The 25,611-nt window shown below is 36.5% G+C and overlaps 1 protein-coding gene across 3 annotated transcripts in view; it reads right to left on the bottom strand.

Moving 5' to 3' along the window:
* Nucleotides 1–24,763, bottom strand: part of LOC118742967 (POU domain, class 6, transcription factor 2-like) — a gene marked incomplete at its 3' end in the record, with an annotated part of 48,191 nt that extends 23,428 nt beyond the window's left edge. The window contains 2 exon segments of one of the 3 annotated variants that reach the window (XM_036475408.1): nucleotides 16,977–17,784; nucleotides 24,666–24,763. 3 annotated transcript variants of the gene reach the window in all.
* Between the last annotated feature and the right edge of the window lie 848 nt (nucleotides 24,764–25,611).

Here is a 25,611-nt window from a genome sequence, read left to right as displayed (position 1 = left end):
CGGTGGCAATGACGATGGTGTTGGTTGGTGGTGGCAGCGGCCACGTCCGCGGCGACGGAGGCGACAGCAACTACATAGCATTGCTACGATGCCAGCACTATCAAAAACGTGTTATCAGCAAATCAGCTGAGCGCGTTGACGCTAATAAACAAAGCAAACGATAAACAGCTGATGCGCCACACCGGCTGTTGTTGTTGTTGTTGCTGTTGTGTGCTGGGCAACAATCCGAGCATACGAGTTCTCAAGGGAAGTGGAAAGGGAAAAGTTGTCAGTCAACAACAAATTGTGTCTGGGCGGCATAGCAGCCATATGTCTCATCATCTCATTTGCACGGCGGCGCGCATGCGTTAATAAATATGCAAAGCAATAAAGCGAGCATAAATCGCAGTAAAAGGGCAACAATTTTGAGTGTATGCAAAAAGTCATAAAAGCGGATGTGTGAATAAGCGAGCAAGGTTTGTTTATGTCGTGCAATATTATTCGATTACTGAAGCCGAGTGTATGGAAATCATACAGAGAAATTTAAGTTAAATAATAAATTTCGTAAAAATCAAACATTTTTAAAATACTGCAAAACTTAATTACTAGATCTGAAGTTTCCTTACATTCTGTTGTGCATAATTTTGCTGTGTCTTTGTGATATTCAAAAAAAATATTCGTACGCCAGAGATTGTAATTGTTGATACAAAAAAAAAAATGTAATACAAATATCAATAATAACATCGATAAATTTATCGATAAACACTTATATCGATCAATTTGAGAAAAAATCGGTAGATATATTGATAGGTTATCGAAAAAATATATCGGAAAAACTTAAATGGACATACGGATTTCAAAACAAAAAACCTTTATATCTGTATAAAGATCTTACCGAAAAACGTATCGATAATTATTGATGTCGATAACTAACGATAGTTCGATAATTGAGTCTAACGATAACGATTGAAAGGCGAAAAGTTACACAAAGTTTCGAAGAAACCCCAAACAAAAATCATGAAGTTCCATTAGAAACCACAAAAAATCTCGGAAAATCTAAGAAAAACCCGAAAATCTAAAAACAAAAAAATAAAATAGTTAAGACAGCTGAAGAAAAAACTTACGCAACCGGAATCGACTTTAAAACCTTAGCTAGAAGAAATAAAGGCGCTAGGACAAAATATAATGTCTAATAGTCGTACACCATTGAAATCGCTAGAGTCACACAAGCCAGCATCAAGGCCTGCACATAACTGAAAAAAAAAACTAAACTGTATCACTTAAGTATGCTTAGAATTTATGCTTATTGTATTTAAGTAGATTCTGGGTCTAGAGAGATATGTATAGTATAAGGCAACGAAACTCCCAAAACGGGAAGATCGTTGAAATTTAGTATGGTGCAGACATTTTCTAAACAGAAATATTCATAGATCCTTTCCGCATAATCTCTGGAATAGTTTTAAATCTTACCTGGGAAGTTTGTGGAACGTTTACGCACTATCTGCAAGTCAGGTTACCAGTTTAACACAGAGACCTAGCACAAAAGGTATGAAAGGAACCGTTCCCGAAACTTTCGTTCGCATTCTGTTCTTCTTGGGAAAATTATTGAGAGTTTTGTTTTCATTGTGTTCTATTTGAGAAAGTTTTCGAGAGTTTTGTTCGCATTTTGTGCTTTACGGAAACGTTCTCGAACCTTTTGTTTTCATTTAGTTCGCGTTTAAACTGCTCTCAATACTTTTGTTCCCGTTTGGTTTTTTTTTGCGGGAACGTTCTTGACATTACAATTTATTCCCGTGCAGAACTAAAACAAACCCAGAGCGCGTTCTCAGTCCCTTGTTTAAAAAAAACATTTTTATGATCGAAATAGACCTTATGATTTTTCAAATTATTCTCCACGAAGTGTCGACTGTTAGATTTAGATTTATGTTATACACAAATAAAATATCCCTCGTAGGAGGCTAATTTGGGTTTTCCACTTACTCAAAACTCTTAGAAAACCACACGAGACAGGTGGTCCTGCAGAAGACATTTTGGTCGCACATTTGGTTTGAATTCAATATTAATAGAGTGGATAGGCTTGCCGGATGGTTTCTTAAGCTAATTCAATGTTTAAATGGACTTCAAATGTTGGATTTACTCTTCGTCATATGTTTGAACAAAGACTGATGTATTTAAATACTAAAAAAGCTTTAGCATTCATTAGATAAATTGTCAGTATCTTGGGTTGTGAGGGTTAGGAGTTCATCGACGCGGTCGTACTGAACCTTCTTAAGCTGCACTTAGAAGCTCTAATAGCACTTTCGACCATCGAAAAACGTTAAATATGCAGTCTATACCGAGCATGACCCATTCATATTTTCACGGGTCAAATAGGCCAATATTTGGAGTAAAATTCCTCACTACTTCGTCGAATACATCACAGACTTCTGGCAAACATATAGTTCGAAATTGCTGTCCGACGTTGATTTTATGGTATAGTTGCAGATATACAGAAGTTGCACCACATTTTTACAAGTTTTAATAATTAATTTTTGTTGTTATTTAATTTTGGTTATTTTTTATAAAAATATGGTTCATTCGTTAACAAAATCCATATAAATTCAAGTTTCAAAATTTGAGCAAAAATAAGTAAAAAATCAACGGTATTTTTAAGCTAATTGAAAGTTGCACTTTGTTCTATTCCACAAAATTATATTATATTCCACAAAATTAATTTTTTTTTTGGTTTACACGGGTTTTGTTAAAGAATGAACTATATTTTTATACAAAAAAAAATAACCAATATTAAATAACAACAAAAATAATATGTTAAAATGTGGTGCGGCTATACTTTTTTCTACCACTGTTAGTATACCAAATAAAATTCAATAATTGAAGTGCTGTATATGGGATCAACCTTTATTAAATATTGCAAGCCTTTGAAGACTTATATAACCAATCTATCCTTTCGCGCTCTTATGCACACTTTTCCAGTTGGTGTACAACGAAAGTCGAACATTTTCACAAGTGTCTATGTCACCAATTTATTGTATCTGTACTTGGCCAATCTCACCAGGAATTCATAGTGTAGATACTAAATTAAAAGAAAAGTTCCTTCATTGCACACATTGACACAAACACGCAAGCATGGAACAAGGGAAAACAAACTAAAGAAAAAACACGAAATCTATTTTTTCCATTTTCCAGCGTCAATTTCCTAATTTAACAGTGACCTCCATCACATTGCCATGAAAAATGTGCTGTGCTACACGAAAAAATCATTAACGGCGGCTAGAAAAAGCAAAACAAAAAAAGACTCAAAACACGAGCTCACTAGTTGCAAAGCTCAACAGTTTAGCTAGGCAGACACACACACAAAACAAAACATAAAATAAAAATAAAAAAATATGACAAAAAAAATAGCACACAACTTTTATTTTTGCTATTTTCTAACCCAAACACATTTTTTTCGATTTTAATTACTTAGCGTAAGAGTAAATTTGCGCAGTTGTTGTCCAATACAGCAATCACACTGCGACTAGTAACAGCAACAACAACAGTAACAGCAACAACAACAACAGTAACAGCAACAACAACAAAAAATCATCAAATAACTGCAAAAAGCACAAAAAAAATTACAGTTAAAATATTGAGTGAATGCTAAAAGCATGCAAACGTGTATATCCACCTCCCGCCGCCGCCGTCTAGCCGCCGCCAGCTTGACTACCCACTGGGACGTTCCCGCGGCCGTTTGTCTGTCTGACCTTTGCGCGGTGAAAACTCGCATGGCTGGCATTTGAGTGCAAAGGAGAAAAAAAAGTATGAAGGAATGTATTGCGTTGGCGTTGCTGTAGTGGCTGTTGCTGCTGCTGTTATTGATGTTGCTTGCAAGCGAATAAGCGAGCGTTTCACGTTAAATTCCCAACTTTACAAGCGCATTGCCAGCCAGTCAGCCAGTCAGCCAGTCAGCCATTCAGCTAGCCGGCAGCGCAGCGGCAGCTGAAAAATAAAATAAAAACAAAAATGACAGCGCATAACAAATAGCAAATGCAATAGATACAACAACGGCAACAACAACAGCAACAACAACAATAATGCGCATACTATATAACAAAGTTTTGCACAGCCTCCATGCAATTGAAATAACAGCAACAACAATAGCATCTATAAAGGCTTAATAGTAATATAGCAAGCTAACAACGCGATTCGACTGCCACAATCGCCTCGACTGCCAGCCGACATGAATTATTAAGATGCAGCTATGCGCCTTTTTTGCTGGTGTATTCGTGTGTCGGAGCACAGCAGACCCCCATGGACCAGGCGGTAAGCTATTGGTACTATGACTGCACTCGAATGCCTAATACAGAATATCTACTTACATATAGAAACACGCAAATAAACTTTCATAGAATAGATAGATACATATGTACTTATATACGAGCATTAGAATATAGCACAGAAATTGCTTCAATAGATTTTCAACATTTTCTATGAGAGGATTTTAGACAAGTAAAGGTGGTGAAATCTATTTTTTCTTGTCGATATCTAATTTTTAAGAATTATATGTATACTAGATCGCCCTCAGCCGCTTCGCCGCTGGATGTATGAAATTTCTGCGTGCTACACTATTTAGGTGTAATTTATTTCAATTAAACTCAACATACTTATACTATGCAAAAAACTGGAGATTTAAAATTTGTTTAACCATCTTCTACAAATTTTCAAACTAAAACCTTCTTAAACTTCTCTCTTGTGATATTTTTTACATTACTTACATGTTGCTTAGAAATGATGCCATTTCAAAACCATTTCGATTGATATCCTTATTGTAATAATTGAATGAAATTATAAAATAATTTGATTTTAACTTTTTAAACAATTGGCAACCTTTTTAAACCTCTTTCGTCTGATACTCATATTGTGATACATATGTATGTATACATGTATGTACAATTCAAATTACCTAATTCCTATTATTCAAGTTGACTTTGAACTTTCAAGAATACAAATGTATGTGAATTTAATTTTAAAACAGGTGGCAACCCTCTTCAAATTCTTCAGAAAATTCGACACGTTCAAGCAGAACATTCCTAAACACTCTTACGTTTGAACCTTTTACTTGAGTATAATTAATTTAAACTTGACTTTTGAAACAGCTGGCAACCCTCTTCGAAATATTTTTCAACTAAAACCTTATTAAACCCATTTCGTCTGAAACCCATATTGTGATACATCTTCCAATTACCTAACTCCCTTAATTCAAGTAGCATTTGGTTTTTCAAACAGGTGGCAACCCTAGTACATATAGTTTAGAATAAAAACCCTTATCAAAAACCTTTCGATTGATACCCTTATTGTAGTAATTCATTTAAATTATAAAACACCTCAATAAAGTTCTAAATGTTCAATGTGAAGGTTTCTTAAAATCTTTTGTTTGAAACCCATATTTTAACTTTTCAGATAGCTTGCAAATAACTAATTTAAATTTGACTTTCCAAAATATTTTAAAACTACAACACACTCTGATAATGTTGCCGTATAAGAACGTGACATTTATTTCGAGAACAGCAAACGCCACTAAGTTTGTACGTGAAAAGGATTTTGATATTTTAAGGCCCTCTTTTATGGATATTGCTGATGTCGAGTACGCCCCCTGCCCCTACCTGGCTACGCCCATGTGAGGGCTCATATTATCATTATCACTAATTACAAAAGTGCTTATCAAAGTATTAATTTTTGTTCAGACCATGGGAAAAAATTTAGTACTTTCCCCTCAATGTTGTCTTCAGGAAGTCCTCAGTACTAATAGTTAAACTACTCATTTATGCCATACTACAAAAACAAAAGTGTAAATGTGTTAGAATTTTTGCCTACAGTGCTCGGGGATCATTTACTTACATAAATATTTTGGATACTATTAAAAACGATAGTATTTTCACAGCAATAAATGCAAATTATAAAAGTATTTAATTAGTTTCACCTAACAAACCACCGCGTACAAAAGTACTTACGAGTCTATGGCTTCACTATTTACTGGATAAAAAAGTACTTAATATTTCATTAAATACTAAATACTTGCTCTTTACTCAGTATAAATAAATATATTATCTCGGGATTTTAGATACTATTTTGGGATTTTCGTGACTAGTTCGAGATTGTCGGGCTTACCTTCCCTCGGAACGAGTATCTCGGGTCTTTGGGACTACTTTTCAATTTCCGGTATGGTTTCGGGATTTCCGGGAATATTTCGGCATCGTTTCGGGATTTCCGGGACTTTTATGAAATTTTCGAAACTAATTGGGGATTTCTGAGACCACCTCGGAGTTTTCGAAACTATTTCAGGCCTTTGATACTACTTTTCGATTTTCGGGATTTTTCGGGACTATTTCGGGAGTTTCAGAAATAAAATATATCTTTTATTTGCTTGGCTCAGCGAATATGAGGTCAGGTGAGTCGAAGTGAGGTAGGTTAACATTGGTTGAGGTGGGTGAAGGTGAGTTGTGGTGAGTTGTGGTGAGGTGAGTTATGGTGAGGTAGGTTGAGGTGAGTATAAGATAAGGAGTTAATTGCTTTCGTTTTTCCATAATTAGAAGGTCTTATAAATATTTAAATTTTTTTCATCTCAAAATGCTGATAAGTGTATGGGTGTAAGCGTGCCCATCACTCTACATATATTAAAAGATGTCAAAAACCTCTCTATACATATGAGAATGCGTCAGAGTGGAAACGAATACTGAGCAACCTTTCTAACAAATTCGGTTTGACCAAAAAGATGAAGACACGAACCGAGAATTTCGCAGATTTTGAGCTGCTTCAGACTTCTAGAAAAAAAAAAACAGCATCGCCCCGATCCTATGTGAGAGCTCTGAAAACGTCGAAAATATGGAAAAACTCAAAAAACAGCAGTGAGCTTTTTAAGATATATACTCGTGCATACATATATTTACGTACATGTACGAATCCCCAGGGGAACCAAAAATTAATTCCAGAAAACACACCGCAATCAGGGACATACATAGGTGAAGGCAACAGCGCGCTGAAGATAGAGCCACAAGACAACGCTCAGCCAGCGCATGACATGAAGTTGAAAAAGTATTTTCGTGTTTATCTGTTTTCGGCAAGGAGCTAAAAAAAATAAAAATATATATGCGCAAGTAACAGCTACTACAGCAACAACGACTTAAGCATATATAGTATTGTCAGCACAGCCAGAGGTAAAAGCAAATAAAATATGTATGAACAACTATGAACTCGTATTTACAGATGCAAGAGACGCGAAGAGCACAGCATCAACAAGACAAAACCAAATACGTAGCAACAACGCCAACGACAACGACAACAACAGCGCCAGTGACCATAGCAAACAGCGAAAAAAAGAGAATGAAGGCAAGAAAGCAGACAAAAAAAAAGAAGTAGAAGACAATGACGATTTTTTAGCCAACAACGATAACGAAAACTACAAGCGAATAATGGCCAACAACACCGATTGGTATGGTGGAAATGGAGCTGCTGGTGGTGGTAGTGGTGACGTTGGAGGAGGCAATAAGAAATAACTTTACTGCGGATTGCTGATGGCAGTGCATAAAACATTTAATACAGCGACAACAACAGCGAAAATGCACTTACATAGACATAAAATAATGCAATGAAAAAGACATGCAGGGAAATATTAACAAAATTACAAAGATCCAGAAATAAAATGGAATACATGTACAAAATAAGAGAGCAGAGCGATGCTGAGAAGTAAAAATTGTAGCGAGTTGAATTTAAAATGGAATGGAAAGACAGCCAAAAGACGCTGAGACACAGGTTGAAAGAGGTAATAAACTAAGATATGAACGGTGGAAGGGAGGGAGACGAATTCGATCGATAATTTGAGTGCAATAAAGTGAGTGAGAAAACAAAAAGTCCCACCGAATGAACGAAAGACTTAAGCTACAAACGCTAATAGAATTTACAAGCAATCAACGGGCGAGTATACAGGTACACATTCGCAGGCAACAACTACAAATATAGGCGGGGAGCATAAATACAGAGAGAATGAGAGATCGAGCAGCGATTTCCCAAGACTCTTACAGGTACATAACATCCACAAGCGACAAAGCGGCATACACGTTAGCCAAAAGCCAAAGTAACGAGTAAACACTTAGCTAAGCCAGCCAACAGCTGAGTGCTGTGAAAAATATTTGTCGCTTTGCGGCTACAGACGCTACATGACGAGCGCACAGGTAAGGCCAAGAGAATCGTAAATTTGAGGCAGAAGAAGACGCATGCAAGAGAGCGCGCGAACAAGCGAGCGAGCACACGATGACGTAGCACAAATGAGATTGCCTACAATTGCAGCCGCGCGAAGGATGATATACATAAATGTAAGTATGTAGGAGTATGTTAACCAAGGCGAAGTGGCACGCAACGTCGTCACAGTTACAAAGATCAGCGCACCTCTGACACCACCACTACCACCACCGACGCCAACGTCATCAACGATCGATCGATGGCTGCACTGACTCGGGAGACTGACTCTTCCACCAAAGTTTTAAGCACTCAAGCAGCATCGTTACATAGACGCGACCTCCTACCTCCTGCAATACGTTACCTCTGAGCCGTTCAAACTGTGATTTGGCATGCGGACGTCGTGCGCTCGCAATGAATGCGCTGAGGAGTGCGCTTGATAGTCGGGCCGCGACGAAAGGGGTCGGTCGCTACAGGAAGGCAGCTAGCCAGCCATCAGCCATGCAGAAGTCAACCTTCTCATGGCCTCCTGCCGTACGACCGTCCAAAAGACCGACCGACCGACCGACCGACGGGCCGCCTGCGCGTGCGCCACAAATCAGCTGCCATGCGCTTTACAAAAACAACTATAGACATATTGGGATAAGGAGAAGCGGCTAGGGAATTGAATGGTACTACATATAATGGATTTTGTGAAATGGAAGCTGCGACCAAGCGAGTCAGTTGCATATACATACAAACATATGGACATACCTACATGCATATGTATAAGCATGCTTTTAGTGGGCGCGTGGGCTCAGCAGTTGGAGCAGGGTGAAATTCGAAGCATTGGGTAATGTAAAGTATGTCGTTGCTTAATTATACCCGAGCGCACTTGTGCACAAGGGTATTATAGCTTTGTTCACGAATCGAGATAGATATAGAAAAATGTATACATAAATGATCAGAATGAAGAAAGAAATCGATTAAGCGGTCTGTCCGTCCGTCCGTCCGTCTATGCACACGATAACTCGAGTAAAAATTGAATTATCTTAACGAAACTTGGTATGTTTACTTCTTTTCGGCGTAGGATGGATGGTATTGAAAATGGGCAAAATCGGACAACAACCACGCCTACCTCCCTTATAACGGTAGTTTTCAGAAATACGAAAACTGCGATATTTTAGTAACTACTGAAGCTTATTCACTCACAATTGATATTTACAATAATTTTTAGACGAAAACTAAGAATATTATAAATTTTTGGAAAACCGGCGTAGACACGCCCACTTATGATTAAATTTTTAAAACCGGACAATAACCACGCCCACATCCCATATAACATATTTAAGATAACATATTTATTTAAGAGATGAGGCTGCATCTATATGACTTTTGAGTCTTTTATAATACATCACCAGGTTGTAAAATTCAAGGTTTGTACAAAGTAAACTTAAAACTAACAATAACGGTAATTTAGAAAAGTACGAAATTTGCGATAAATCAGTAAATACCGAAGCTAATTTATTTAAAATATATGTTTGCAATAATTCTTTAGCACAAAATACGTCTATAATAAAATTTTGGAAAATGGGCGTGGCACCGCCCCCTTATGATCACATACATATATGTATCACGGTAACCGTCCGACCAATATATAACGGTACATTTCAGAAATACTTAAAACTTCGCTATTTCGAAATTTAAGGACGCTACTTTACACAAACATCCGACGACAACATCGGATGAGACGGCTCTTAGAGTATTCGAGAGAAATATTTTGCTGAATTATTTTCGGGTCTTACCGCGTTGGCGGCGGCGAGTACCGCAGACGATGGACCGATGAGCTGTATGTGCTTTACACAACGACATGGACATAGTGCAGCGAATTACAGCGGCTCCACTGGCTTGATCATGTCGTTCGAATGGACACCGACACTCCAGCTCTGAAAGTATTCAACTCGGAACCCGCTGGTGGTAGCAGAGGAAGAGGAAGGTGGAGAAGGAATTGGCTTCACAGAAAAGTAACAACTGGCCTGCTTTGTTGAAGAAGAAGAAGAGAATCTACACAAAATTGATACTAACCACCACTCCGCCCGAACTTAGGGCCTTATTCTGTATCACGAACGATAGGCAAAACGAACGATTCGTCTGCCGACGACAACCTCTCAGATTGCGATGTTAAACTCTATCGGTCGTCTTCGTCTTGCTTTTCATACATCGCGTTGCAATGGTCTCGGTTGCGTTTAAACCGGCTAAAATGATGCTGCCGGACTAATAAGGCTGTTAGACTTTTTTACTTGTTTTTAGTTTAATTTTTTCTATTTGCTCCACTATCATATGAATTATTTTAGGTATGTCATTACCGGAACCTCAGCTGTGATATATTTTCATGGATATTACGTAAGCAAATCTGCCTAAAAGTATACAACGTTTGATGCTGGAAATGTTTATACTTTTGGCACACCTCACGGAGTTGTCAAAATGTTGGCTGACTCCTAATTACACGAGCTACTTAGATTCGGATTCCCGAAGGACTTTAGGCCAATTAATCTCTCTTCAGTCCTAGCCCTTGGGAAGGCTAATTGACGTGTATATATACACGGGACAGGAGGAGAGTATGCTTCTCTCAGCACGCTTATATGAAGGGTAGGTGCGTGGAATCCGCCCTGCGTTCTGCTGTTAAGGTTACAGAAGAGTCTTTGGAAAGCTAAGGCTTCGCGGTTCGGGCCTTCCTGGACATTGAAGAGCCTTTAAAAACGTGTTACCTGAAGCGATTGCAAAACCCTATCTCTCATATGCTCTGCGACAGAACTGTCATTGCGCTGGGTCAGTAGGAGCGTTCTCTCTTTCTTGCTCTGGATCGTTGTCATTTATGGCATCCTGGACGAGCTGGAACTGGAGGCTGTCGGATAATCGCCTATGCCGATGATGTCGCAGTGATTGTCAGCGGAAATTTTCTAAACACGCTATACGACCTTATGTCGGGGTATCTAAATTTTATCACAAGCTGGTCGTTATTTATCTTGGCAACGCGGAGCTTGTTTTGTTCACGAGGAGATACAAGGTACCTAATAGGTGGCACTCTACTTGTGATTTCTGATGAAGTCAACTAGATTTCGGGACCCACGGGACCCGCGGTACAATTCTGAAAAACGTAGGGATGGGCGGGTTAGGGATTTAAAAATTGAATTTCGACATGGGCGGGAACCGGACTGAAATTGTTGTCCCTTGCCCATCTCTAGTGGGGCCAAACATCGAGGATGTCCCTTTACAGCTGCAATAGTACCCTTGGGAAGAGATAGGTTCACTCCCACAAGGTTGTCTCCTGGCTGTATGAGACCATCATTTAACCTATTATGGTCACACAATTGTCTGGTGAAACTCACTAGAATGTTCCCCACTAGCGAAGGGGAGGAAACGGGAGCAAACCCTGGAATTAGTAGGGCACTTCGCACTACTGCAACGCTAGCTCTAAACGTGATGCTAGGCATCGTACCATTAGACATTGCAGCCTAAGGTCTGCGGCCCGGTCTGCCATCAGACTGAAAAATGCGGGATTCTCTCGCTCTCTCTCTCTCTACGAGTATGGACATTCGGCTATCTTAAGAAAATTCAGCTTCGTACTTATAGCAACCGATCGGTGTGTAACAAAAATGGTTCTGAGGGCGCTCTTCTGTACACATATCCCACTAAGGGACGCATACCCTGCTTTTGCGAAGCTCAGGCTTAAAGCTCACGGGTGGTACTCCGCAATACTTCCAGAAGAGCTCTCAGGAGTGGACATCAGCTGATTGCGGAACTTCATAACGAGCACCCAGCGTGTTCCAGGACAATATTTTTTTTCTTTTTAGTGGTAACACAAAGGGCATTGGGAGCGCTGCCACCTTACTGAACTTAACCTAAGACACCTCGCATGAATATTCAAAGTGCAAAGATTCGTTTATTTTGAGAATTCATTTCTTCCGGTATACACACCCAAACCTTGCTTATAGCGTGACTAGAGCTATCTTCAATCGGCCCATATGAGACATTAGTTTCAAATAAATAGAAATATTTTATTTATTCCCGAAAGTCATACAAAAAAAGCTCTTTTGCAAACTTTCAAGGCAAAAAGCTCTTTTGACCTAAAGCCCAAAAACTGGCATGCCATTCGAGAGATCCGGAGTTCGAATACTCGAGCAGCGGAATTTTTTTCTTTTTCCTTTGATTACACTTTTTTAATTTTAAGATTTTATGGTCTTAAAAAGATCAATAATATTTTATTTTAATTTCATTTAATTCTGGAAACTTATTTTATGTATTTCTTTCTTTTCTTAATTACATTTTTTCTTTTTCAATTAAATTTTCTTCAGTTTTTAGATATTATTGCTTTAAAAGGACACATTTTTTTCATTAAATTTTCAGAAAGTGTGTGCATTTTTCTCTCTTTAATTTTATTTTTTATTTCTTAATATTTTTTTTTTAATTTTTAGGTTTTATTGTTTTAATGTTTTTTAATTTCATTTAGATTTTGAAAATTTATTTTCTGTTTTTTAATTTATAGATGTTATTGTTCATGAAAATATTATTATTTTAAGCTTCATTTAATTTTTAGGGAGTATTTTTTTATTTTTTTTTTCATTTAATTTTTAGGCACTAATTTATTTTCTTCCATATTTTTTTTAATCTAATTCTCATTTAATGACTATATTTTATTGTTTTAAAAAGATTTTTTTTAACTACATTTAGCTTTTAGAAAGTTTTTTTATTTCTTTTTTGTCTTAATGCTTTTTTTTCTTTTTACGATTTTAGTTTTACAAAGAAATTAATTAATTTTTAGAAAGCTTATTTGCTAAAATAAAAAGAGAATAATGCTAAACCCTCTTCTACTTACGAAAGCCTTTTGGTGATTTGAAAGACGGTTTGCCGGAATTGCCCTTTATGTGTGCCTATAGAATAGTCCAGAAAATCCTTTGCCCAAAAATAACCCGCAAGGTTGGGTTGATAGTTTTTTTTTTTAATTTCCATGGTACGATCCGCTCCCGATTCCTTCAGCTATGTGAAACAATAAATAGGGAATCTTAATGAAACCTACTGAAGTGAAGAAATGTCATCCCAAGAGACCGGGCTATACCCAAGCTCTGTATTTAACTGACCAGACCACGTCTGACTTTTTCCTGTTCCAACGTTTCGAGGTAGCGATCTTTGTATAGACGTTTTTAATGATTTAACCAATAAAGAAAGGAAAATTCACAGAAGGAGCTGAAGACGATTTCCATATTAATCTAAGGGAAGTTTTTTGAAGAAGAAGCAATTGAAATTTGAAATTTGGGATCAATATACTTTAAGGTAAGTACATAAAACCATAGCAGTGTCATTCCAGCGAAGACGTTTAAATCTGTGAAAACAGCCCCACCATGAAAAACATGGGAAATAGGCAACAATCGTAAATCGAAACAAATTCGCGACTCGCCGATTTATTACCGGGGTTACAAATAGGAAGGTCCCAACCATAACTTTGGAATGCCCCACCAGTAATAATTAAACCAATTTTGTTTTGTAATTATTTTTAGGACAAATATAAATCTCGTATGCAAATGAAAGTCCAATAAGTCGTTCATTAAAGCCTATGTCACTAGCTGCCTAAAGTCCCCCACCAAACTGGTTATTTTAATATTCAAATTTTCCATAAAAATAAGTAAACAAATTTTTTCCAGTTCAAAAATTGTACCGCTGATTATGACACAAATTAAAGCCATTAAAAATAAACAAAGCAAACAGAGACAAAAACATGCAAAATAAGTGGACAACAAAAAAAAAGTTAACAAAACAAAAACATACAGAGCACATGATAAACTGGCTTAGAGCAGACTGAAATGTTTGGATCACTACTACTCTGAATAGTTATTTGGTGGATGCATAGCATGGCTTGGAGATGGCTGGTTTCTACGCGCAGGCGTACAAGCGACGGCAGGCGAAAGAAACAAGCCAATCAAGAAACAAGTGGACCCAGTTCAAGTAGTCAAACCGCCAGCGAATGCTTATCACAGCGACCGGCTTACGGTGCCATCGCAATGCAACGGTGCTGAAAGCAGAACAGCACAGCAATTATTGACGACGAGATGGCGCGCAACTTGGACGTACAGGTGGCAGGTGGCGGTGGGCAGAAGGCAGCAGGCAGTGGGTTGATAAGAAACCAGTAATCGCCGGCAAGGCACTGAGCACTGCTGTGTGTTGCTGCATCGCAGCGAAGGGGGATGTGATGGTAGGTGAAACGAGCATGTAGCGTGCGCGGAGCAGGCATGCCAAAGTTGTTGCCGCCTGATTACAGCGGCTGTTGTTATTGCTGGCTGGATGGCTGGCTGGTATTTTGGGATGGCTGTTCGGAAGATGTTCTGTTTTGTTTTGCTTTACTTTATTTTGCTTTCGGATTTGTTGTTATGTGAATGACATTCGCTGCCATTAATCTCTGGCACTGACTTGTTACTCCACATTACAATGTTGTTGCGGTGTTGCATGTCTATGTAAATGCGCTTGGCAAGGACAACAATCACAAGTAAAGTGCGATGAAGTGTAATAATGAGCGATGGATAGAGTCTTGCATGATTGTTGATGACCGTCTTGGCGCCAAGGGGATTAAGGGAATAGCAACCATTGCTATCATTTAAGTCGGCAAAGGATACAAAGCTTCTGTCTCACAAAATTTCGGTTAAGGTTTGAAAAACTTTATGAAAAAACTAGGCATACTCGTTCCCAGTATTTTAATCATATGACCCGCTGAGAGTATTTCCTATTTGGGAACCTTATTTATGTGGAGTCCTAACACCTTGTGCAAAGCAATAAATATATGATCGACGTCGGCAAAGCAAAATTTGATCCAATGACGCCGTATTCGTATGAAAGTAACATTTGTTGGATATCAGTATTTATTTATGTACCGATATATATCAATATTTATCGATAAATTTATTGATAATTATTTTCCTAAGCATATCAATAACAATATCAATAGTATATTTAAAAATAAATCAAAAAAAGATATCGAACTTTAGTAACCTAATGCTAAGGTCACCGATATATAATATCTTATACGACTGCACGTTCGGTAAGACATGGGATCTACCTTTCCATCTGGCGTATTGATTTCAAATACTAAATGAGCAGTCACTAGGCACATTATGCTCTAATTAAGCTGAATTGATCAGCAGTAAACAGACGTACAAGCGATGACAGGTTTGCGCATACCAAAGTCACCACGACACCCTCCCACAGTGGGACTAAAGAATATACCAAATCTCATCAGATCAGGCTAAATACTCTTCAGGTCATCATTTAAAATGAGTAACTGGTGATAGGGAAGAAACCTTTGGCAGAGAAAACTTCCATTCAATGGCCATAACTATAATTTCTTTGCAGACGGATTTAAAATTAATGAAGGAATTAGGAATGCTGTGTTCTGTCCAGAACTAGTAGTAGTAGCTTTAGTAAGCATATATGCTCCCGAGGTCTATGGTACAATCATAAGTCATAGATCAATGGACGATTTTGATGATAAAAAAATATCGATTAGTCGATAAAGTGACTCAAACAATTGTTCACTTTTATAGGTTTTCTAAATATTCACAATTTTGTTCAATCAAATTTATTTTTTGTCACTTTTAGTCTGAATTTTAAGAGCGCAGTTTTGTACACCATGCAATTTAAGTATAATAAATGTATGTTTGAAGCAGCTACGGATTCGTCTTGATTTTTAATATTTTTTTTATGCCGCCCGTCTTTCGCAGGTTTTTTCATATAAAATTGTAATTTGTAAAAATTTAAAACCAACCCGATTTTTTAGCCGCTTGCATTTTATTATACTAAAATTGTATGGGCTATAAAACTGCATACCCTATAAAGTTTGAAGCTTTTATTTACTATACGGTTTTTATTAATGCATGCAAAATACTTTTGTAGCAAAATAAATAAAAACGCTGATGAAAAAGTTCGAAATTTTGAAGAAAATTTGTTGAATCTTTTTCAATTTTGTATAAAGTGTAAAGCTTTTAATTACTATAGAGAAAAAAATTTAAAAAATATTGAAAAACATTGTGAATATTAAAAAAAAAATCAATATTGGAACACTTGTTTGAATCACTGTACGTTTGAATCACTGTACCATAAAATACTTATCGACTAATATGCCTTATCGATAAATGTATCGATTTCGAAAATTTTATCATTTAATTTCCGATAAATATGTCACAAAAAAAAAATTATCTAAAATATTTCGTTAAAATATTAATAATAAAAACGATAATGATACCGATAAATATGTACCGATTATTCATATTTTTTGATAAATTTATCGGAAATCATACTCAGATCGCAATTTGTAGCAATTCGAATTCCGTGTTCGTCCTTACGTAGATTTCACAAAAATCTAAACCCGATTGATTCAATGATAGTCCCGTATGCATAATTTGTATTCATGATTCAATCTGTAAACTTCGCGTAAATGTTACATTTTCTTTCTTCTTCACGTTAATTTTAACTTGGTTCAGCTGATTTGTGTACGGCATAGGTACCAGAAATAGGCCCTAAGCGCCACATTTCCAAAGCTAAAAGCCTTTACCCAGCCACCCAAAGACCAGGTGTGGCCAAAGTTCGCTCTTTTCATTAATGATATTCATGCTTTAAGCTCTTCTTCCAACATTCCTTAATTAATATTATACAAATTTTTGTAATATAATTTTATCATCATTATTATTTTTTTAATTATACGCGTACTCTTACCCCGTTAAATTTCATGCCAATAAGAAATCAAAATAAAATCGCTTACTTACATAATACGCCTTTACCTGCAATCGACTTGTTACAGACAGCTGTGGCTGGACACATAAATGTGGTTGACATCGAAGTCGTTTTTTTTTTGCCGTTTCAGTTACAGTTCCTGTTACTCTTGTTGTTGATGTTGCTATCGTTGGTCAGCAGTTGTGGAAACGGTTGCCAATAAATACATTTCGTCGCGTCGATCTCAGGCTGTACATATATTGGCTATTTCGTCGATATCGATTACTCGATTGCTCTGGATGCTCTTTGTTTTTGTTATTGTTGCTGTCGCGATCGCTTGTCTAGCTTTAGGTTTATAAGTTGATATTTCTGGAGTGTACTGATTCATGACAAAATCATAAGGAAATATTAATATTTTTTATGCACTTTTGCTTTCAATGCGATTTTACAGCACTTGCATATGTAAGTAAGTATGTATGTGTGAATCTATATATATAGAGGCATACGTGCGTGAGTTGTATTTTAACATTTACGAATAAATTAAATTTCTATTTAGTAGTATTGGCACTTAAATTCACTGATGTGATTTGATTTAATTTAAAATCTCATCCGGCTGATTATTTTTTTTTAACAATTTTCTTTCGGTGTAGTACTTTGACACTTTGAAGCGCGATTGTTTGCATATACTTTGCTCACTTTTAGTATTGTGCGCCTATTGGTAAGCTCTCAATACGTTCAACTTTTCGACTTTTTGATGCAAGCAGTTGGTTTACTTTCAAATTTGTTGACAACATTTTATTTACATTTTTTTCCAAGTTGGTCTAGTTTTATTGTCGAAACTTTTGCATCGACAGTGCACTGCTATAAATTTAAGTTATTACAAAAAATTTATCTGTGCATTAAAATCCTGTGTATTTGTGTGAGTGTACCAAACCTGTGCACATATTAGCAGGAGCGCTGCGCAGTTAAGGCTGTTTTCCGTTCGTTCAAAGCCAAGTCATAAAATCATTAGAATTTAAGAAATTTGAGTAATTGCCATTGCTTTATAGCTTTTCCTCTAAACCTCTAAATACCTAAAATTTAAGTCACTTTTGCAACCACATAAGTCGCTTACACCTGAAATCCCTCGCCGCGGTAGTTTTCATAGACTTTGAATGGCTTGGCGGAGACACATGCGCGCATGCGCACAAGCCTTCCAACAAGCGGCCAACAAAGCTTGCATTCACGCGCCATATTTGTTGCACAACGCAACGACAACTAACTACAGCCACCAGAAAGTGTTTCAAAACCAACAACAATAACAAGCAAATCCAATGACTACATTGACGCTTTAAATCTTTTGTCTTTTTTTTTTTGTTTTGATTGTTAACACAATTTTCGTGGTAGTTGTTTGTGTTTGTTACTGTTGCTGTTGCCGTTGCCGTGTGGTGAGTGTTGGCCGTTGCGTTGCTTTTTCTTGGGTCTTTCGGTGCAAGTATTTCATTTAATTTTCCTTATATATTTTTACCATTAATTTCCTTATTATTTTTATTTGATTACGCTTCGTGTGCATTTGCTTTTAATGCTTATTTCGCTAAAATATTTTTTATTTCCCACTTTTGGGCATGCATTTCAAGTACTTTTAGCATTGTATGCCCCCCTTTATTTGTGTTATGGTGAAGTTATTCATTTTTGAAGTGGGGGAGATGTGAGTAACGATGTAAGAGTTCAGCGGTGACTTGAACTTTTTCCAAGCCTTAAAAAACATCAAAATCACAAATCAAACATAAAATAAACATTCATCATTTGTATAATCAAATGGTTGAACCGGCGTTAGCCATGACTTGTTGAGGGCAGTGACGCTTGTGACGATGACAATGAACGGCTTAATGATATTGAGAAACACACATTGCCGGGGAGATGAGAATGAGTGATAAGTGATACTTGGGGAGCGTTGAAGTTAAACGTTCAAGAAGGAGACCTTCTGCAAGTAATCGTAGCCGAATTTCATTAGAAGTGCAACAATATAAATAAGGCAGAGACGTGCGATTCAAAGAACCAAACTTACATACATATGCACCCGAAAAAAAAAAATCTTTTATGGGTTGTTTCATATTTTGCTTGACTTAGAAAAAGGAAATTCGGCAGAGTAAAATTACGATCTGTCTTTGTCAAATATGAATATAAATACAAATGCAATTACGAGCACAAATATGAATCATAATATGAATAAATACGAGTAAAAGTACGAATACAAGTGACAATACGTGTCGTAGTACTAATAGGAAAATGAACACAAATACGAAACCGAATACGAAGATGAACATGAATATAAGTATGAATATGCATATGAATATGAATATGAATACGAATATGAATACGAATATGAATATGAATTTTAGTACAATTTCGAATACGAATATGAATATAAGTATGAATATGAGTATGAGTATGAATATGAGTATGAATATGAATATGAGTATGAATATTAATATGAGTATGGATATTAATATGAGTATGAATATTAATATGAGTATGAATATTAATATGAATATGAATACGAATATGAATATGAGTATGAGTATAAATATGAATATGAATACGAATAAGAATATGAATATGAATACGAATACGAATATGAATATGAATATGAATATGAATATGAATATGAATATGAATATGAATATGAATATGATTATGAGTATGAGTATAAATATGAATATGAATACGAATATGAATATGAATTTTAGTACAATTTCAAATACGAGCATTAATATGAATACGAATACGAACAAACAATTACGAGTATAAGTATAAGCACGAAGCAAAATACGAATGTGATTGCGATTACGATTACGATTGCGAGTAAAAATACGAATACTAGTATGAACAAAAATGCGAGTACGAATACGAATACTAATACGAATACGAATATGGATACAGCTGCGAATACGAAAAAAAATGTCGAATATGAGTGCAAGTACTAATATATATGTACATATATGAATACGAGTACAAATACGAATACGAATAGGTTTATGAACAAGAATAAAATAAAAAATTGTTTAAATTTTTTGGTAATCAACTTTTTTTAATATCATAAGATATAACAGATCTGTTTCAAAAAATTATAGGACGAATCTCTGAAAAGGGTATTCTGGGATTAGGCGCGATCGGGTGAAATTGGGCATTAATTAGTTGCAACTAGTCTCATACGCGTATTATTGGAGAAAAAATTCGTCTCGATGCATTTCTTACGGGTATAATTGGAGATCAATTAGTGCGGCAGGTTCATCTCTAACAGATACAATTAATATGTGTATGGGTGAACGTGGACAGTCACTATGACAGAGACGTATAGAATATACCCACAGTTATCTGCCAACGATTAAAATACTTAAATTTTATAATTTTCAATTGTGTTGACTCTTCGTAGAACGTCATTAAATTAGTAATTTATAATTATGCTGCAAGAATCTGCTCTGCATTTATATTTTGTGGTCTGCAAACAGTTGTGCGCGGAATTGTACAAACTTACTTATATTCCCATCATTGTTTATAATTTTTCGTCATTCGTTTTTTTTTTTTTGCATAATCATTTTTTCGCCGTTTCTTTTAGCCCTGCTGATTTGTATTATTATTCCATTCTTTCACAGTAAAAACCGGTTGCTAGTAAACCACATAGATGTCTTAGCTCCATGGCGTCAATGTGGTTGTTGCTTTATTGCAAGTTTATTAACTTTGTCGGTGTTTTGTTTCTTGCCAGCTGTTTTTGTTGTTCGGAATTGTTGTGCTAATTTTATGAAATTACCAAATTTTTCATTAATGTTTATTTACTTATTTTTTTTTTTACTTTTTTAATAAAAGTGTTATAATATTTTAATTTCTGGAAATGGTGTCATCGCAACTCGTGACTAATAATAAATTTTGATTATTTATTTGAAGAAATAATATTTATTTGACAAACGGAAATTGAAGGCACACAAAAGCATTACCTAATTCATAGAAAATTAATAATTTCGGATATACTAAGTAGTAATTTGTGAATTTGGCTGAATTTTAAATAAGAGTATCATGTAGGGGGTGATCTATCCGGATTTTGCGTATTTAACATATCCGAATAATGCATATTTAACATACTGCAAATTTAACTTATTTTTAGTTTCGAATACCAAAAATTCATAGTTTTTTAAAATGTGGTCTTTAAAACTTTAAACAAAAAAACGATAACTCTTGAAATTAATTTTGAAGGCGATAAGGTTTATGATTTGTTGGGTTATTCGATATCTTTCGATCTTGTTTTCGTGTTGAGTGTTAACCACAGGTGGGCGTTGACGCCTGCTCCCTGCAGTTCTCGCCAACTCGTCAGCGATTCAGTTCTACGCACTGAGGCGTTGTACCTATATGAACACAAATCTAAGTAGAAAATATTTCGATGCAATTGAAAAGCAGTTCAGGCACTCCCATATCAGTTTTGATTGAACCATCAGTGAGTTTAGGAGCCTAATTGTCGCTTGGCTTTCAGCACAGCTGCTGGCATCTCTTATACACGTCACACTCCTGAGCAGTGTGCCTACTGCTTTTTTGGGGTATGTTCAAACAGGCCATTTAGCGAAGGCAATTAAGCTTTAAATTACGGCATGGAGTTTGGTGTTCACACACACGTCAACTGCGTAATTAGCGATACGAAATCAGTTGCTGGATTACCTACAGTGATGGGAAAGTTGGTACAATCGTACCTTTATTTAGTTTGAAAGCACATTCGATACAAACACACAATTTTTGGAAATCAGTTCTTATTTTTATTGAAATTTCGAGCAACTGGTCTAATAGCTTCCCTCCTTTGTGCAGGGGCATACAAATGATAAAGAAGGGTGGTCAAAGTAACGCATTTGTAGTTGGTTTCGCCAGATAGGAGGAAAATATTTATTTTTAAAATGTCAGTTTTTTTTATGTGAGTGCATTTTCTTTATATAGAAATTCATATTGACTTTTTATGTACATCTATCTACTTTTAGATAAAACCTGCCGTAAATTAGGTACAATTCTATAATTCAATTTTCCATCCCTGATGGAATATCAGATGTAAAAAATCGGAAGCAAACAGGTGATGGTTCTTTGTTCAACAAACATACCTCAAAGTTAAAATTAAACATACCTAGTAGGGTTGCATAGAGAATCTAACACAAGTAATTAATAATTTGAATTTTTGTATAATACATTTTTTTTTCAGATTTTTTATCATTTCAATGCTTAGTGTAACTTGGGCATTACGTTCAGCAAGGCGTTAAACACCTTAGTGGGAGTGTTAAAGCTTAAACAGACGGCAGCGTTGATCCGGATGAACTCGGACTTAATCCGGTTCAACTGCAGTTAATTCCCGCGTTGATCCGGATGAACGCTGCCGTCTGTTTATGCTTTTAAACCGTTAAACAGTGCATCACTAACTCCAATGGAGGCAAAAAAACAGGTTTCTGTTGTTTTGAATTTTTTGCTTTTTATTGCTAAATTGATAATCCGCCAGGCATTGAATTTCAAAATTTTTAATGACAGTTTTGGGCATTAAAGAATACCCGCGCTATTATGTTTATAAAAATAGTCATTCAGGCATGTTCTGTAAGTCGCGCAATTTGAAATCGGCACGATTTTGTAAATAATTATGGTTATTATTATAGTTAAAAAAAATACTGAATATTTTATATGAAAACTATGAAGGAAACATCAGCATTGTTATATCAGCCATTTCAATAAAAAAATTCGGAATTTTCTGATTAAAAATCAGAACATCACTGTTTCCACATTGCAATTTTTAAATGGCATACTTTTTTTTGTTATTTTAATGCCTAATGGAAATTCGGCATTAGGGTTTACATATAATTATTAAGGTGCTCCTTAATATATCAACATCATGGGGCACCTAAGGGATGTTCTACGTACAAAACCGAGATCTGCAAGAAAATTTTAAAATTAAAAAAAAAATGGCGTCATTACTAAGGTTTGAATAAATTTTATTTTTTTGTCGCAAAAGTTCGACGAAAATATTACTTTGTCCAGCTAGTATAACTCAGCGGTCAATAAGTTAAAAAAATTGCAGATTACAAGTAAAAGTTTTGACGATTTTTTTTTTTTTTTAATCGGAAGTTTGCGTGTATGAGTTTATTTTGTACATAAAATCAAACAAAAGTGACCCATGAAAAAAAAAATTAGATGTTGATATTTTAAGGAACACCCTAATAATTATATTATATTTTTAATTATTATTTAAAAATTTTTTTAGCATCACTGTGTTTGCTTTTCGTTGTTGAAAACCCAAAAGACTTCAATGACTTAAACACAAACTTAACGGTATAATAGCTGGGCCAAAAACACTTAATAAAAATTTACGCTTACGACAAATGAAATTTACCATTTAAATGACAATACATTAAAGAAAAAAGTAATGAATGAGAAAATTTCACACGAGCGTAATCAAAAGCTTAGGAATGTGGGAACCAAGTGAGGGAATTTTTTCATATTTTTTCTCAATTTTTTACTCTTTCTGCTTAACAAAAGATTGTTGATACAATTTTTTTTTTTTTTTTTCATCGACTGCCAGCTAAGCTTGTAGAATCGCACAGAAGATGGTAAAATTTGGCGCTTAGTCAGCAGTTCATGGCATTTCTGAAATTTCTTTAACTTTTGGCGAGTCTCTCGAATTGTTAATGATTACATTTTTATAGACTTTGCTTTTCTCCGTTGCCTTTCGCTGGTTGTTGGTTTAGTTGTTTTATTCGATTTTTAATTTCGAATTGATTGTTTGTGATCGGAGTAAGAGAAAAAAGCGCGTCTTTGCTAATTAACACTTTTTCCCAGCAGCGCTCCAACAAATGTACACACACACACACACAGATACACGCGCGCGGGCGCGCACACAGCCAACTCATATGGGGTTTACAAATATGTACGTAAAAACACGCATACGGGCAATATAAAAACTGCGCACATATACGCGCACACCTTCGCAAAAGGTTCGCATCAACAACTCACATCACTGCAACAGCACCAACACAACGATGTTGAAATTGACAGAGACGAGAAGCGCGCGCCGCGCGTCTTTTACACAAACCACTGTTGGCATTCCGTTGCTAGCGAATTTGCACTGGCGCGCACAATAACAACAACGACAACAATAGCAAGCAAAACGTTGTACACAGATACATTACTATTTAGACGTATGTATGTATGTGCATATAAATTTTGTTATTTTTTCTTCTTGTATTTTTCTTTCGAATGTGTGGCAGCCACGCGCGCCTTCTGCAATGGGCTATCGGCTATCAAATCGATTGCGAATGCTTTATTTTAATTATACATTTTTTCTTTAAATCACAGTACACAGCTTGTTTTTAACACTTTGTGCAAATAATTTTCGCACAGCAGCAAATTTATGTAGGTATTTTATGCACATATTAACACAGGTATTTTATTTTCATTTTATTTCGTTTGTTTTATTTTTTTCGCTGCTGGCAAATAGTAATATTTTTTTTTTGGTATTTTTCACTTGTAGGACGCGCACAGCAGCGGCGCTTAAACGCGTGGCGTATTTTGCACAAAATTATTTAAGTTTTGTACATATATATTTTTATTTAAACAAAAATTCTTCTGCACCTTTTTCTTGGCTAAAACAAAAAATTTCGTCTCGAACTCGACTATTATTTTGTGTGCTGTGATGTGGAGTGTGTTGGAGTGGAGTGGTGGTGCGGTTGGTGCCCAAAAGGTGTACAAACCACAAACGAGCGAATGAGGCAACAAACGAGCGAATGCGCGCTAGTGGACACGAAGCTAGCAAGAAAGCGGAGACAACACCAAAGCAGCGAGCCAACGAACTGCGAAACGACAAAAGCGATTGAGTGAGCGTATGAAAGTACATACATACATATTTCGATGGCTCACACAGCAGAGTCCACCACATGCATACATATGTAAATAGATGCAAGCTATGATGGCGCTGGTAATCTCAGTACGCGCGCGTCTTACTCAGCAATGATCGACAGTACCAAAAAATGCCTTGGCATTACATACCCACCTTAGCTACCTGTGCCGCGCACCGCTACTTACTTACCTGTATACGTAGTATACCCACAACCTACTACAAGTGTACGAATGAGATGAGGAACGGCTGAGCGCTTAAAAAGGGAGAGAGCGCGCGCGCGTGCGCTTGTGTGCGCGCGCGTGCGCTTGTGTGCGCGCACGAAATGAGCATTCAAACACCTGTAGAGGTGTACTATTTCAAACTGGTGCAACTGTGTGGGTGCGTGAGAGCCTTTGCATGCCTTGTGGAAGGTATCTCAAAAGGTAAATTGCTTTTTATGGTGTCATCTCTGTGCCGCACACAAGCGCATGCTGCTCAGGCGCACACATACAAAAGTAGGCGCGCATAAGCACATGAATTCGCTGCTGCTCTTTTCGTTTATTATGTCGCTTTGTATGCTTGCATCAGTGTATTCGCGTGTGTGTGTGTGTAATAAAATCGTCGATTGTTTTTATTGCGCCTTTGTGTATGGAATTATTGCAGTTGAATAGTGGAAGCGGTGCGCGGTGTTGACGGCTAGGCCGCGGTGGTAGTGGCTAGCGCGCGCGCGCAACAGGCGGCCTCCTAGCGCTTACATGTTTGTGTGAATGAGCGTGCCAGCCAAACGAAAGATTCAAGCCACAAACGCGCTGTGGCTTTGG

Source organism: Rhagoletis pomonella, unplaced genomic scaffold (assembly GCF_013731165.1).
Source record: "Rhagoletis pomonella isolate Grant_MI unplaced genomic scaffold, Rhpom_1.0 Rhpom_scaffold_00007, whole genome shotgun sequence".
Lineage (NCBI taxonomy): Eukaryota > Metazoa > Arthropoda > Insecta > Diptera > Tephritidae > Rhagoletis > Rhagoletis pomonella.
Note: the sequence above shows the minus strand (reverse complement) of the source record. Positions and strands in the feature narration are given on the sequence as shown.